This window comes from Uloborus diversus, chromosome 6, assembly GCF_026930045.1.
Source record: "Uloborus diversus isolate 005 chromosome 6, Udiv.v.3.1, whole genome shotgun sequence".
Taxonomy (NCBI): Eukaryota; Metazoa; Arthropoda; class Arachnida; order Araneae; family Uloboridae; genus Uloborus; species Uloborus diversus.
This window is the reverse complement of record NC_072736.1, coordinates 27,302,963-27,319,855: the sequence shown is the minus strand read 5'-3', so window position 1 is coordinate 27,319,855 and position 16,893 is coordinate 27,302,963. Positions and strand designations below refer to the sequence as shown.

The following is a 16,893-nucleotide window of genomic DNA, read 5'->3' as shown; positions in this document are numbered from 1 at the left end:
GCAATGACAGTCACGCATATCGATGAAAACGTTCAGTTACTCCACTATCTTGAACGAATTGACGCAAAAAACCACGCAGCCCTAAATCATATATGGGTACTTGCGGGTATCGTTCGAATTCTTACTACAGGTTTTGACGTAGAATGTCCCCAAAAAATCGGTCACATACAAACGCACACTATTCTTGAAGAAAATTTTAAAATAATTTAGCGAACGTCAGAACTGAACACCGTCAGAACGTTTTACAGTTGGTAGATAGCGAGTCACAAGAAATAAGATAACGTAACGCTTGTATTCTATTTGTTTGCAGAAAAACAGCCGAGAGTTGCGAATCTAAACGGAATAATCTTTTTAGAATTTATCATGAAACTCAGTTATTTCAGTCCCATTTTTAACGGAGACATTCATTAAAGGCAGTAACCATTTATTCTGCAAATTTGGTGTTAAACATCATTTTTGTACATTTAAATTTTTCTTACCAACTGAATAAACGAATTTTGGATCTACAACATTTTGGACAGGCGACATTTTGGCCCGGCGACATTTTGGCCCGACGACATTTTGGACAGGCGACGTTTTAGCCCGGCGACATTTTGGCCCGGCGACATTTTGGACCGGCGACATTTTGGACAGGCGACATTTTGTCCCGGCGACATTTTGGATCGGCGATATTTTGGCCCGGCGACATTTTGGACCGCCGACATTTAGGACCGCCGACATTTCGGCCCGGCGATATTTTGGCCCGGCGACATTTTGGACCGGCGACATTTCGGCCCTGCGACATTTTGGGCCGGCGACATTTTGGGCCGGCGACATTTTGGACCGGCGACATTTTGGCCGCGACATTTTGTCCCGCGACATTTCGGTGGCGACATTTTGACCCCAAACCCCAGAAAGACGTACTAACTCTGCACTTCAATTGCTCTACATGGACCTGATGGGACCCCTTCAGACCGAGTCCTTGGGGGGAAAGAGATATATTTTTATAATTATAGATGATTTCTCAAGAAAATCATATGTTTTCTTTTTAAGAGCAAAAAGTGAGGCATTTAATGTTTTTGTAAATTTTCAAAAAAGGACTGAAAGATTCCTGAACTCAAAAATTTTGGCTATCCGTTCCGATAACGGAACAGAATTTGTTAACAAAGATTTTGAGAACTATCTCACCAATCAGGGAATAAAGATAGAGCGGACCAATTCCTACACCCCGCAAATGAACGGGGTAGTAGAAAGATACAATTTAACCATAATGAATGGTGTGAGGTCTATGCTCAATGATTCTGGATTGGGGGATGAGTTTTGGGCTGAAGCCGCTCTTTGTTTTAATTATGTAAGGAATCGGACAGTAATAGGAAATATGGACAAGACCCCTTTTGAGCTGTTTTCTGGGCGTAAACCTTCAGTGAGGCACCTACGTATTTTTGGGTGTACTGCCTATGTAGGTCAGCCTAAGTCTAAACTAAAAAAGTTAGATATGAGTGCTACCAAGGGGATTATGGTCGGATACGCCTTACGTACCAAAGGGTACAGAATCTGGGATCCTGAAACCAGAACAGTCACAGAAACTATTAACGTAAAGTTCAATGAAAATGAAAAATGGGGGGAATTAAAAGCCAAAAATAAAAATGAGAAAAAATTTAACTTTATCAGGCCTATAAGTGAAGTTCAACTTGAACAGGAAATCCAGGAGAGCGTTGAGCAGACTCCCTGTGAAAAAATTAAATGGGTTAGAGAAGCCAAAAAGAGAAAGACCGGGGATAGGACTGATATTTATTATACAATTGCCGGTAAAAATAAAGTAAGATTAAATTCACTAAAACAGGTTTTAAAATATTGTAGTGAAAATAAAATAGAATATAAACCAAAACTTTTTGACTTTTCATCTAAAAATCCAATAGTAGGGGAAATCTGTGACGACAGTGAAAGTTCGGGAGAAGGTGAAGAAGCAAGTTTAGTGGAAATTTCGATACCGAATTCGTATAGGCAATGTATGGCTACCCCCGAGGTGGACAACTGGAAACTGGCCATGGAGTCTGAATTAGATGTCATTAAGCAAAGAGAGGTGTGGGACCTTGTACCCCCACCAGAGGGGAAACCAATTTTGGGAAATAGGTGGGTCTACGACCTCAAGGTAAATTACAGGGGTGAAATTGTAAGATACAAGGCCAGATTGGTTGTAAGGGGGGACCGTCAGTCAATTGAGTCATATTCTGAAGTTTTTAGCCCAGTAATTGAGTTTTCACTTGTGAGAGTTTTCTTTTCTATTTTTATATGTCTTTTAAAATGGTGTCACTCACAAATTAATGTAAAAAATGCTTACCTATATGCTGATTTAGAGGAACAAATCTACATGAGACAACCAGAGGGTTTTGTCAGTAAAAGCCACCCTAATTTTGTCTGTAAATTGAAGAAGTCTCTCTATGGACTACACCAGTCCGGAAGAAACTGGTTCTTAGAAGTAGACAGTGTTCTTCGTGGTTTTGGTTTTCAAAAATTAAAAGGATGTAATTGTGTATATCATAGAGACAAAAATACTTTTCTTCTTATTTATGTAGATGATATAATAATTCTAGCAAAAAATGAAAATTTAATTAAAAAGGTAATTAATGAAATTAAAAGTATGTATGATATTAAAGAAATGGGGAAAACTAGAAAGCTCCTAGGGATTGAATTTGTGGAAGATAAAAATAATCTTTTAATTCACCAAAGCTCTTACATTTCGAAGGTCTTGGGGTTATTCTCCGATTACTATGTGCCAAATTCAACCCTCCCAATCTCAAAGGGTACAGTTTTGTCAAAAGACGACTGCCCAAAAACTGAGGAGGAAAAAAGGGAAGTAGAAAAGCTCCCATACAGAAATTTGTTGGGTTGTTTGGCATACATAGCGGGAAAGACCCGGCCTGACATCTCTTATGCGGTGAACATTTTTTCCCAATTTCAAGCAAATCCCGGAAGGCAGCATTGGGATTTTCTATTAAGATTGCTAGGATATTTAAAGTATACAATATCATACAAACTAAATTTAAGCTCAATCAGTAGTGTAGATCTACGGGGATTTTCCGACTCCGATTACGCCGCTAATCGGGAAGATAGAGTCTCAATGGGAGGATCAATTTTGTGTATTGATCGGGTCCCAATTAATTGGAGGACATTTAAACATAAATGTGTTGCGTTATCCACAATGGAAGCAGAATATATTTCACTTGGTGAAACTGCAAAAGAAATGGTCTGGCTGAAGAGGATAATTACAGAAATAAGTGAATTAAATATTGAAAACCTCCAGCTTAGGGATACAGTTATTTATTGTGATAACACTGCAACAATTGATTTTTCTAAGTCTCCCATTGAGAATTCCCGTACAAAACACATTGATGTAAGGTACCATTTTTTAAGAAATTTAATTGAGCAAAAGATTTTTTTGATTAAATATGTGAGGACAAATGTAAACATCGCGGACATTTTCACTAAACCCCTATCTAAGAATTGTTTAAATAAACTTTGTAAAATTATATTTAATTGGGATTAACTTAAAAGAGGGGGGTGTATCAAATTTTTGAACTATTTTTCAAATGTATCTTTTGTAAATATAATATGAATGTAGTTAAGTGTTTTTTTAATGTATATAATGTGGTTTTTGATGAAATTCCTTCAAGAGGGGGGAACTTGTTGGGCTAAATGCCTTTATTTTTGTTTCTTGAAGGATTTCACCAATATTGTTTAAAAAAAAAAAAATTGTAACTTTTTGCCATTCCGGGAAAAACCTTGCACGGGAAATCCCATCCACAAGCCACCGACACTCAAATGTCCGAGTTTGAATCGGAAGTGTTCGGAAAAATATGTGGCACGCTATGATTGGTTGCCGTCATTCGGCAGACGTCGGTAAACTTCCGACAGAGCACATGTCGATCACATGAGAAAACCATGTTGAGGTGTTGAGTGCTGAATGTCAAATTAAATAAGAATTGTGCAACCTGCAAGCTGCGTTTTTTCGAGTTGAGTTGTTCTTGCAATATGCAAATAAGGTAACGTCACATTGTTACGAGCAAGGTCGGATCTGGCTATAAATACTTTGACCGGCCGTAGCTCAATGGCTACTTTTTCTCTCACTTGTCTCCTCGTCTTGTGTTGTTTGTGTTTGTAAATGTGTTCGTCCATGTCATCATAAGTTTTTGCTACTGGCCTCTCAGGTGAGGTCTGATCTTTTCTGAATGATTCCCTGCTGATGTCTTTAGTTTCGGAAGCGCGTGCTGCCATGACGTCTATAAAAAGTGAAAAGTTATAATTAAATCTAAGTGGGTCGTTTGGTCTCCGAGGAAAAAGGATCGTGTCCATCTTCGATATTTTTTTTCCTGATATGGTGAACTTGGCTCATAAGGTGTGAACTGACCAGCTAGCAATTCAGGTGGAGATTGCGATGCCGTCCATCTACCTGTGGGGATTCACTATGGAACATCGACAGGACTTTTTGATACCTGCATGGACTTATTGTAAGATCTTTTTAACATAATTTAATTTTTCTTCGGAGGACCAAATTATTGTATTGTAATCATTTTTTAATATATGTTAAATAAATGTTTTTCAGTGTAAAGAATGATTCATGTTTTATTTTCTTCGAGCAGACCACTCCCTCAAATTTTCAGTTGGAAATGAGTTGCCTAATTTTCAGCTTAGCTGTAGGCTATTAGCTCTATAACCTCAAATTATATCCAACACTTAGACTACTTAGACTGCAATCTTATTTTGACCCAGACCCCCTCAAACTTATGGGCATCTGCCTTTTTGTCTATACTTTTATGCAGAGATGTAAATTTTCTAGAATTTTGAAGGGTAGGAAAAATTTTTTCTTTTTTCTTTCTTTTTTTTAACGGAAAAATTGATTTATTAAAAATTAAAATTTATTTAATAGCTACATTTTCTTTGAAAATATAAAAAATGCTAAATATTTTAACATGCGTGCAATCCATATTTATTTTTTTTTAATAGAGATATGCATATAACTTTTATTATTAAAAAAGTCAGTTGCTTATTTTCTTCAAAACATCCAAAACTATCCAAATTTGTCAAATCATCAATTATCCATTAGTTTTCAGAAAGAAGTGATCTAAATAAATTGCTTATTCAAATAATCTAACAAAAACTTAATGCTTTTTTTTTCTTTAAATTGTGAGCACTTTTTTTTTGGGTGTTTTTTTTTTTTTTTTTTTCATGATTTCTGCATAGAAGTTTTACATGGTGTTTTGATTTTAAAAAAAAATTTAAATCACAAATTAAAGAATAATTTGATGATTAAATGTAAGCACTTATACTTTAAAACTTGTGCATTATTTTTAAAGATTCATATTTTTAATACATTCTGTGACTATAATAAATAAGCACTATAGTAGCTTGCTAATTTTTAGAAACACATTACTGGCATTTTCCTAATATTGATTGGTAAGACTAATACAAATACAAAAGTGACGACCAGCAACAGGCTCTGAGCCCAGCTAGACTGGTCCAAGTCAATTTACAATCCCCAGTGAAGATCAATGGCCCTCTTAAAACTATCTACTCCCTTGCTCATTACCACTTCTTCAGGTAAACTGTTCCAAGGTTCCACTACCCTGCTAAAATAATAATTTTTCCCAACATCCATGTTAGCCTGAGATTTAAATAGCTTAAAACAATGACCCCTTGTCATGTTTTCAGTGCTAAACTTCAGCCCCGTAACAGCTTTCATTTTAATAAATTTAAACAACTGAATCATGTCCCCTCGGTCTCTTCTTTGCTCAAGACTGTATATTTTTAGCCTTCTAAGCCTGGAATCATAGTCTAAGTGAGAAAGTCCATTTATTAGCCTTGTAGCTCGCCTTTGAACCCTTTCCTATACATTAATGTCTTTCTTAAGATAACGAGACCAAAACTGAACAGCATACTCCAAATGAGGTCTTACCAAACTTCTATATAAGGGCAGAAGAACTTCTTTAGATTCGTTTGGAATAGATCTATTGATAAACCCAAGCATCTTATTGGCCTTGTTACGAGCAATGCTGCACTGTTGGCTAAACTTTAAATCCTGACTTATTAAGACCCCCAGATCAGTAACTTTGTCTGCCCGACTAATGACTGAACCTTGCAAATAATAACTTGTACACTTATTTCCATGCCCTAAATGTAGCACTTGACATTTCCCAACATTAACAGCAATACCCTATTTATCAGCCCACTCCGTAATATGATCTAGATCCTCTTGCAGCTGTTTTGCTTGTTCTTCATTTTCTACAGTCCCCATAACTTTGACATCATCAGCAAAACAATTCATGTACCCAGAAATATTTTTGTGAATATCGTTCATAAAAACAATGAACAAAACAGGCCCTAACACTCATCCTTGAGGAACCCCGCTTAAAACCTCACTCCAATTAGAATAATTTCCCCTTACAACTACCCTTTGTTTCCTTCCGGTCAGCCAGTTTTTTACCCAAATGAAAGTTTTCCCTCCTATTCCTATATCAGCTAATTTGCTAAGTAAAGCAACATGCGGTACCTTATCGAAAGCTTTTTGAAAATCAATGTAAACAACATCTACAGGCTTCTTATTGTCCAAAGCCATGGTAACTTTGTCATAGAAATGTAATAAATTAGTTGCACAAGATTTACCTTTCCTGAAACCGTACTGAAAACTAGTCAATAGATTATTAGTCTCTAGAAAATTTACTATCTTAATTTTTATCAATGTTTCAAAAATTTTGCATACCACCCAGGGTTCCCAATAGGGACGGGAAAATGGGTGGGCGAATCTCGCCACTTGCTAAAAGTTGAGTGAGATTTGAAAAAACTGAGTGAGAAAATTTATTTAAAGAATTTTTTATTCCATAAAAATTACAAAGTTCCACATTTACATAGTAAGGATTTAGCACCGCCTATTTTTGCGTTCATTAAATTTAGTGGCAGCTACATCATATGGAAAGTTCTCCAAGTCTACACGTGCATCAGATATGCGTATTAAATTGCTGAGCGTTTTTGGAGCAAGTCTATTTTGAAACTTATTTTTGATTCTATTTTGGGTACTAAAGGATCTCTCAACAGAGGCTGAACTTATGGGTATCACCAAATAAATTTCCATTAATGTTGATGTGTTCGGGTATGTATTTTTGTATTTTCGCGGAAACAGTTCTGCCACTTCACTTAGGTTTAAATCTTTGTAACTATGCTTCAGCATAACAGAAACATCTTCATATTCTTCAATCAGTTTTTCGCAATTTACATAAGTAACAAAATGGTTTCCTAACGATAGCACTTTTGCTTTCATCTCTTCATTGTTAGCAGATTTTAATAAAAAACGGTCAAAGGCGCTAAAGTTTTGAATAATATTCATAGATTCTTCTGCGAATCTTCTATCCATACTTTCTTTAATTGAATTTATTAATGATATTTTAGTGGCAGTGAGCTGATCCAGTGAGGAAGCTGAAATTATCTTTTTATTAATCGTTGAGTAATAACCTTCGCTAGCACCTTCCATTTCTTCCCTATCATTTTCTTCATTTACGATAATATTGTGAATGAATCGCTTTTCATTCACGCCTGGACTGTGTTTTAAATTTTCTAAGTGTATTCCTGCAGCATGAATTTTGGGCATGACAATAGATAAATCTGCTGAATCTGATTGAAATGCTTTCGAAAGATTAGTAAGTATTGGTAGTATATCGTTCAAAATGTGTGTTATGTACACAAACCTAATATGTCTTACGGATCTCAATAGTCCAGGTGCTGTTGGGTCATTTCTCTCCGTTTGCGAGTCCAAATAGACCATGAGCGAGTCCAAAGTTTTATATAGAACTTCTACAGCTTTATGTAGCGACAACCAGCGAATAGAGTGAAATGTTACATATTTCACTACCGTTTCACTTACTAATTTTTGAACAGCTGCTAACTTTGCTGATCGGACAGCTGAAGCATTGAAGTATGCGAATATTGCTCTGACTGTATCGCTATAAGAACGAATGCTCTGTAAATTTTTGACAGCATCCTGCATAACAAGAGCCAGTCTGTGAGCTGTACAATGTATTGCAATTATACAGAGATTTACCTCTTTCAAACGAGCAATCAAGCCTGCATTTTTTCCCAACATAACTCGCGCACCATCGCAGCCCAACGCAACCATTTTTGAAATGTTGATTCCTTTTTTATCCAACATTTCTTGAATAGAAAACATTAATGTATCAGCTTTACCATCCTGGATAGAAATATTTTCCAAAAATTCGCATTTTACTTTTCCATTCGTTACATATCTAATGTTAATGCCGAGATGTTTTTCATTGGCCAAATCGCACGTTTCATCACAAATTAATGAGCAAACACCCACTTGTTTCACTTCTTCCAAAAGATTATCCTCAATCACCTCAGCAATGCATGAATGAAGTTCATTCACAGAATCACTGTGTTCATATCTTATTTTGGAATTTTTAACATCACATCCTTGGAGTTTTATGGACTGTTGAAGATTACCAAACAGCGAATTTGGCAATTCATTGACTGCTACGAACAGCGCGCTTTTTAAACAAGAAATTAAAAATGATTTATTTCTGTTGTCTAAATTTACCGTAGCTACTTGCATATCTTTTTTGCAGGATTCTGCCTCAATGGTTTGCAAATGTTCTTTACACATTTTATGGCGATCCAGAGAAGTTGTTTTATACGAAGTACAACCCTCTGAAACAAAAGTAATTTGAATAAAAATAAACGAATATTCGGATTTATATCTATTTATTACAAAAAGTTTCTGTTAGTGTATCGAAGAAATTCAAACTACGAGTAAACTACCAAATTTATACAGCTATAAAATTTAGTACACAGGTTGTCTGAGAATTTATTTATTTATTTATTTATTTTTTTTGTAATATTTATCATTTTAATGACATTTTAACTTTCGGCGGACAGCTTAATATCAAAAAGTAAATAATTTCATTTTCTGAATTTTATTTTTCAGATGCTACATAGTTGAGACTATTAAAATTTAAAATGAAATTTAAGTATACAACACAACTCTACGTATTATTGAATTTTATATTTCTTGGCGGTTTTTTTTATTTATTTAGTTTTTAAATTTGTTTATGGACGTTGTTATTTTAAGGATAATGCAGTTATAAAAAATATTTTTAGGAATTTTTGTTTTTGGATGATTGTTTAACATTAACACTATTTTCTACCTTGACACCAAGTGCGGATCCAGAGTAAGGGTGACGGAGGCATGCTCCCCCCCCCCCCTTTCATAAAATCAACCAAATACAGCCAAAAATATTATTTTGGAAATTTGAATTTCTAAAAATTCCCCCCTTACACCCCATCTTCTTTCGAATGTTCCTTTTATGCCCCCTCTCCTCCCCACCGCCACTCTCTTCCAACAACAATATCACTAAAAGCAATCACTGGATCCACCCTTACATGATACACTAATTAACAGAAATAATGTCACAAACTCACAAACAATACATGTACAGTAAAAGCTCGTTCAAGTTAACTGAATTCCTACTTCTATCATTTTTTAAAAATCTTATGGGAACAAATTTCTCCTCTTTAATTTCACGTCGTGTTGGAAACGAGCTAAGAATCAAGCTTAGCAATATTTCAAGCATTCGCAAAATATCCCTGCAAGATGATTCGGCGACTCTCTTTGAAACAGTTGTTTTAAGCTTTAAATACAAAATGTTTTTTTATTTTTCCAAATAATAATAAAATTCAATGATTGAATTAAAATTTGGTAATAATGTACAAATTTCGTACTCATATAAAAATATTTTTTTTAAAAATATATATTATAACTCGTTATTTGCATTTCCTTATCCAAGAATAAGAAAAAAAAAATTAGGCCATTGGTATACTGTTAAATTTTTTTTTTCGTTCATAGTTGCAACTTTTATTTTAAAAATAATTTTTTTGAGCGACTTATAAAATATTTACTGATAAAATATTAAATCATTACTTTGGATTTTGGTAAAATTTGGATTTCTTTTGGATTTAAATACAGGACAAATGATTGAGCTTTTACTGTAATTATTAGATGAAAAAATTAATAAATAAAATACTTTGAATTTACCTTTTGCAAATGGATTACGCTTCTTGTGGGCTCGGCAAAGTTTACAAAACATAAGGATAACTCCATTTTTTTCTTCCGTTTCCAGCCAATCATATATACTTTGCCATTTTGGTTGATATTTGTCAAGCTTTTTCTTTTTTTCCGGTGGCATATTTAATTGATCATTTTCTTTCTCACTATTTTCCATTTTCTTTTTATTTGAAACATTAGAACTCGCAAGTAGATACTTTTCCATTGCTAAGGATGAGTGAGAATATTTTCCAGGCGAAACATGCACAAAGCACGTTTGCTAAAATGATCTCCCTAGCCACTAGTGCAGGCTCGTGTCCAGGATTTCATAAAGGGAGGGGTTTTGGTTTCAATATTTTTTCATTCATTTCTGCATTTTCAAGAAAACACAACAGTGTGCCAAAAAATTATTCATTTCTGTTTGATGGTCACAATGAGGGACAAAGCGGGGAGTCAAAATCCTAGAATATTTCGCTTTAAGTAATATTGCCATATCTATTATTGTATTTTTTTTCGATGGAACGTCGTTTATCCGGCCCCCATTTAACCGGATAAAATTTATAGAGTTAAAAAATATAGACCAAACCAAACCCAGTGGCACGACAGCCCATGGGGACTAAGGCCTACTGTGCTCATCTCAGTCTTCCTGACCAAGGGCTCTGGGGTGCTATTCAGATGTTCCGGTTAGGTGGTCAGCCTAACGCGTAACCTCCAGGTTTTAGTTCCCAAGCGCGCTTGGTACGCATTTTATCGGCAAACCAAAGAGATGAACGGCTAAGTCAACACATAGGGATAGAACCCGGACCTGTGGCGTGGAAGTCTACCACTGAGCCACTGGGTTTCAAAAAATATATACGCACTTAAATAAAATTGTAAATTATGATTGCTGCAAGAACGGAATTATAAATGCGACAAATATTCGGTGTTTGTTTTGATTAAACATACAACTCCTGCATAGAACATACAATAAAGTATAGAACTATTAATTTAACAAACAAAATATGGAGATTTTGGAGCGTCACACTGACACCACCGCTGCAGCTGAACTATAAATGACAAAGTATCTTCGAGAAACGGTACTATTTAAATTTGTTAGAAAACGTTTTTTTTTTTTGCTTTCATCTATACTAATATTATAAAGAGAGAGGGCGGATTTTTGTGTGTTTATATGTTCGAGGTAATCTCTGGAACCACTGCACCTATTTGAAAAATTCCTTCACTATATGAAAAGTGCTTTCTTACTGAGTAATATAGGTTATAATTCGAAAAAATCCAATAAATAGTTCTTTTTACTTCCTTTTACAAACGAGCTGATGTGTGCATCACATGACTTCCTTTTACTTCAATTTAATGTCATTTTCCCATTATTTGCAATTTTAATGTGATTCAATAGTTTACTATCTGAAAAAAGATATCTCTCTTTTTCCAAAATATGATTTTAGTCGATAAAGAGAAGGCATTTTTAAATTTCTAGGAAATTTAAAAGGGAATGGTAAAAAAAAAAAAAAAATGCCGTGCACAAATTTCAACATTCAAATTAGTTTTAAGCCAAATTTGCACTTTTCTTCATTTGCTTTATTATTTTTTCACCAATGGGAGGGGTTTAACCCCTAAAACCCTCCCCTTGGACACGGCTCTGCACTAGTGGGTGACCATTGACGTGTTGGACAATTGCTTAGTGATCGATGGGCGTACTGGCAAGACAGGTTAGAGGTCATAGGGTCAGAAATCTCTCCTTCGTTTCAAGAGAAAAAGAGATACGTTGTAGCGAGAGGCTGAAAAATTTGTCAGAACTTTCCGAAATCGCCGATTTAAAGGATTTTTTTTCCTTTTTTCTTTTTGTGGTTATGTGGCCTGATAATTCGCGAGAATCTCGCACTTTGATTAAATATTTATAGGCGCGAGAATGTCTCGCATCAAAATATTTTTTATGCGAGATTTCGTTTGAAAGTGCGAGATTCTCGCGGTCTCGCGCTCTATTGGGAACCCTGATACCACCGAAGTTAGACTCACAGGTCTATAATTTCCCGCACTCCCTTTAGATCCTTTCTTGAAGAGCGGTGTAATGTTAGCCAGCTTCGAGTCCTCTGGCACTGTCCCCGAGTTGTAAGAAGCATTGAAAATATTTACGATTACATCTGCTAATTCCTCCGCACATTCAACTAAAATTTTTGGATAAATATTATCAGGTCCCGGAGCCTTAGTCTCTTTAATTTTTTTCAAATGAAGTAAAACGTCATCCCTGGAAAATACAACGTCCTCAAGCTGTATTATAGCTTGTGTCTTGTTGGTGTCAACTGTTTTAGATAATGAAATGGCTCAATAGTCAAGAGGAGAAAATCTTCACAAAACTATTAAAAGACTCTCAAATACATTTTTTCCCCCTTCAGTTCAAAAATTGTCACTTATTGCATTTTAGTCTATACAGCACTATATTTGAACACTTACATTTGCACACATGCAAAAATATGGCTACTATTATTTTTAAAAAAATATTTAAACTCATGTATTCAAATTGAAATTTTTAAAAAAGAATTCAATTTCTATGTAACTTGAATAGAATCAGCTGCACAAATAAGTTATACATAGATATACTTGCAGACATTGAATAAAAGTTCAACATAAAAATTACCTTGATACATTTTATTCGTATTTTAACATTTTCTCTAAAAAAAATAGTTTTGGACACTTTCGGCACAAGGGTTTTGGACAGGACGGTAAAAACCATGTTATTTACTGTGGTGACCAAAACCTTGCCAACTCTGATCATAACATATTTATAAATCTCAAAAAATTATTGAATATTTAGAGAGCTTATACTAATTTTAAGGTAGGCTGAATGAATTCATCTAGTATATGAAATATATTATGTTTATAAATATAAAGTAATTAATATCTGCACTTTTTGAAGACTTTTAAAAAAAGTCAAAAAAGTCTGATTTAAATTTTTAAAAAATCACAAATTCTGTAAATTAGAATGTGATATGAAAGGATGTAATGCACATTTTGACAGAGAATGCAGACCCCCCCCCCCCCCCAACAATAGCGTGTTTTGGAGCTACAAGCGAAACCTTAATTTGCATTACAGTTCAAGAGAGTTTCCTGTTCTTCTTTGCAATTTTGCATTAACTTTTCAATATCTGGAGGAATTAAGGATGTTTTAAGTACGAAAAGCTCTTAATAACCTGAGTAAACATAAGTTCTGAAAACTAAAGAGCTCTCATACTTCTTTTGTTAAACATTAAGGTCTTATCACAAGATTTTTTTTTTTTAAATCAAGTCTTGATCATTTAGTGCACCAATCTTTAGCCAGCTCATCTAATATGTTTATTTAAAGTTCAAAGCCACTGTATTCTATTATAATTGCTTGAAATACATTGAACTAATGACTTAATAAATATACTGATCAGGTTTTAAGCTCAGTTCAAATGTTCTCAGCATAAAAGCTAAAATCAAGGAAAAAGTTTTAGCAAAATGCTGAAATGTTACACAGTCTTATATCTTTCTAAAGGCCTTAGTGTACTTCATCTCCAGTTGAAAAATTAAATTCAAATTTTCTTTTTGATATCTTTAAAGAAATAAATACAGTAGCTTTTTCTTTAATGTAAAAAAAAAAGAAAAATCTTGTATTATGTTTCCATTAAGAAAACACATGTTTGGTTTCTAAAACGTTGCAAGTCTTCTCCTCCGAATAATGCATTTATTGGAGGGACATAATGCCCATTAAGACTAGGTCTTGTTGAACTCAATAGTAATTTAAATATTTGCTAAGATTTTAAACAGATTAAGTTGGCTATCATCATGCTTACTTCCTTTCTCGGACTATGCAATCCCCCCCCCTTTTTGTTATATTATTTATTTTAGCAAAAAAGCGAAAATGCTTTGCTTTATACTTTCCTAATTGAGATAGTATTTTCGAAATTTTGCAAAAAATCCGACAATAGCGGAAACTCTGATACTGATTATATATACAGGGGTCTGTCCAGGATTTTTCACAGGGTCCGTTTTTGTGAAAAATCAAATAATTTTGTGAAAAGTGAATTAATTTTGTGAAAAATCGAATAATTTTGCAAAAAATAGGTTTTTGTTTTTTTTTTGTTAAAACGAATTTTTAGAATTTAGAGGGGGCACAAACTGCATCATTTAAACTCAAAGTTGAGTGTTTTCCTCTTCTATGTTAAGAATATCATTCTGGGGTGTTTTTGTAGTATTTGGGGGGGGGGGGGGGGGCATCGCTCTCTCGAGTAGCAATATTTATCTACCATTCTACATTATGTTAAATTATACTAGAAACATTTCTGTACAGCATTTAAAATAATTGTAAAAAAAAACAGACAAGGGTTCAGCATTTAATTTTTTGACCCAAGACTCTTAAAAAGCACAGAATTTTGTTTAAAACTTATATAAATTCTGTGATTTTAACAGAAATAAAAAGAGATTTTATTTGTTTACCTCAGGGTTGGCTTTTTGCCGGCAGAAACTAGTTTTTGCCCTGCCAGTGGCAGAAACTGGTTATAACCGGTAAAAACCGGCAGAAACTGGTAGAAACTGGCAAAAACTAGAAAATGTTTTTAATAGCTCTAGTAATTACTTAATGACAGGCAATTAAGTAAAATAAAACATATAACTCCATTTCATCATTGCAAAAACTTAATATAATAGTTATTTAATAATTAGTGTAAAAATATGTTGAATAACAAGACTGACATTTCCAAAGCAAAGTAAAATGTATCATAGTTGAAATTGCTATGTGTTAGAAATTTTAGCCTTGTAATGTTGTAAGTAACAAATTTTTCAGTTTGTTTATAATTATTTTGTTTGCATTCAATATAAAGTGTAATGTATCAAATATTTAAAGAAATACAGATTTTTTTTATTTCATTAAACTCTAAAATTCAGGAACTTGTCATTTTACACTTAATATAACAGAATAAAGCCATTCTCAAAGAGCTCCTGCTACTGCAACTTACTGTGCTGATTTAGCAAACAATGCAATAATAGAGTTTGAAACGAAATATGACTGCAAAGTATTATCTCTAGTAACTGATAATGAACTCAAAATGGAGTTAATGAGGAAAATTATTGAAGAAGAAATGCCATCTGTTACAACTTATGGGTGTTCAGCTCGTTACTTAAATCTTCTTGGACTGGATATCACACCAGATTCTCTCATTAAACATGTGGTTTCAGTCCAGAAATATTTCAGAAACCATCACAGGCAAGGAGCTTGGCTAAAGAGTATCCAAAAGCTGTGAAACCACATATACCTTGTAATAGACGGTGGAATAGCTAGGTGGACTGCTTAAGAGTCGTTTATGAAGAATCGCCCATATTATTTACAAATACTAGAAGAACATGATGATATTCATGACAAAGGTATTGTTCAGATTATAAATAATCAGATGATTCACAAAGAAGTTAAACACTTGCTGCTGCAGATAAAACCTGTTGCTATTGCTCTGGATTCAGTTTAAAAAGAGAACTGCTCAATTGCAGAGGCTTGCGATGTTTGTATTCTTTTAACAAAAGACGCTCTTATGTGTGCTTTTGAGAAGGAAGTGATGCACAGATTTATTCAAGCAGTTACTGATAACCATTTACTCGTCTATATGCTCCACCCAATGTATTTGGGAGTAAATTTATCATGTAATCAAGAAGAAAGTGCCCGAACTTTACTCGCAAATATTAACCCTGATTATGTATATTATACTATAGCTTTACAAAACAAATTGACCCCTTTTCCCGAAACCTATTTTTCCAATCAAGTTGTAACAACTACTCCAGCTATCGCATGGTGGTTCAATTTGAAAAAATGTGATATAGATGAAAGTTTTGTGAATCTTGCTTGTTTTTTGATGATACTGCCAGCTAGTTCTGCTGGGATTGAAAGAATCTTTGCAAATTTCTCCTTTGTGCACAACAAATTGAGAAATTGTTTAGGTTTAGAAACTTCGTCAAAACTTGTATTTTGTTAAGGTTGCTGCAGTGTGAAAACAATGTAAAATTTGATTTAAATAGTGATAGTGTTGTAAATAAATTGTATTTGGGTTAATATTTAATTATTTTTCTTATACATTTTCTATTGTATGTCAGGAATTGCATTTATGTCATTTTTTGAGTTTCTGCCAGTTTCTGCCATAAATGTGGCAGAAAAGGGTTTTTGCCATGCCGGTTTTAACCGGTTTCTACCAGTGGTTTTTACCGCCTCGGCAGAAACCTGCCAACCCTGGTTTACCTTTTAACAAAGCGTACTAAACGTCAAAGATTCGAAAAATTGGATTCCCATAGTAGATGCAAAGAGATCGCTATTCTCAAAGTGAAGGTATCAAAAATATTAAAACGGCTTGTAAAAGAAATATTTTTGGTAAAATTATTTCAAAACTGCATTTTAGAGTGCTATGATAAACACATCATTAATATCTGTGGACACAGTTGAAGCAAAAAAAAAAAAATTAAACCATCGATTCAGCATTTTAATTTTTGACGCATAAAAGAAAATGGAAGCATCACATGAGTACCAATTTTTTTTTCTTTGTAAAATTAGCAGATTTTGTATAAGCTGATCCCTCTAATTTGATTTTAAAAAAGGTTCCAAAAATTATCGGTTTGGGTTTAATAAGCGTTATTTTGCTTTCAGATTTGCTCCTTCACTAAACAATTCGTGAAAGATCCATTCTTGTTTATCAGAATTTTGTGAAGGGTCCGTTTTGGTTGATCAGGATTTTGAGAAAGGTCCGTTTTGGTTGATCAGATTTTTGTGAAAGGTCCGTTAACGGACCCAAATATCCTCTGGCCAGACCCCTGATATA

General features: G+C 34.1%; 1 protein-coding gene across 1 annotated transcript in view; it reads right to left on the bottom strand.

The window, feature by feature from the left end:
- LOC129223914 (alpha-soluble NSF attachment protein-like) overlaps positions 1 to 16,893 on the bottom strand; it is a 43,650-nt gene that overhangs the window by 25,216 nt on the left and 1,541 nt on the right. The window lies entirely within an intron of this gene.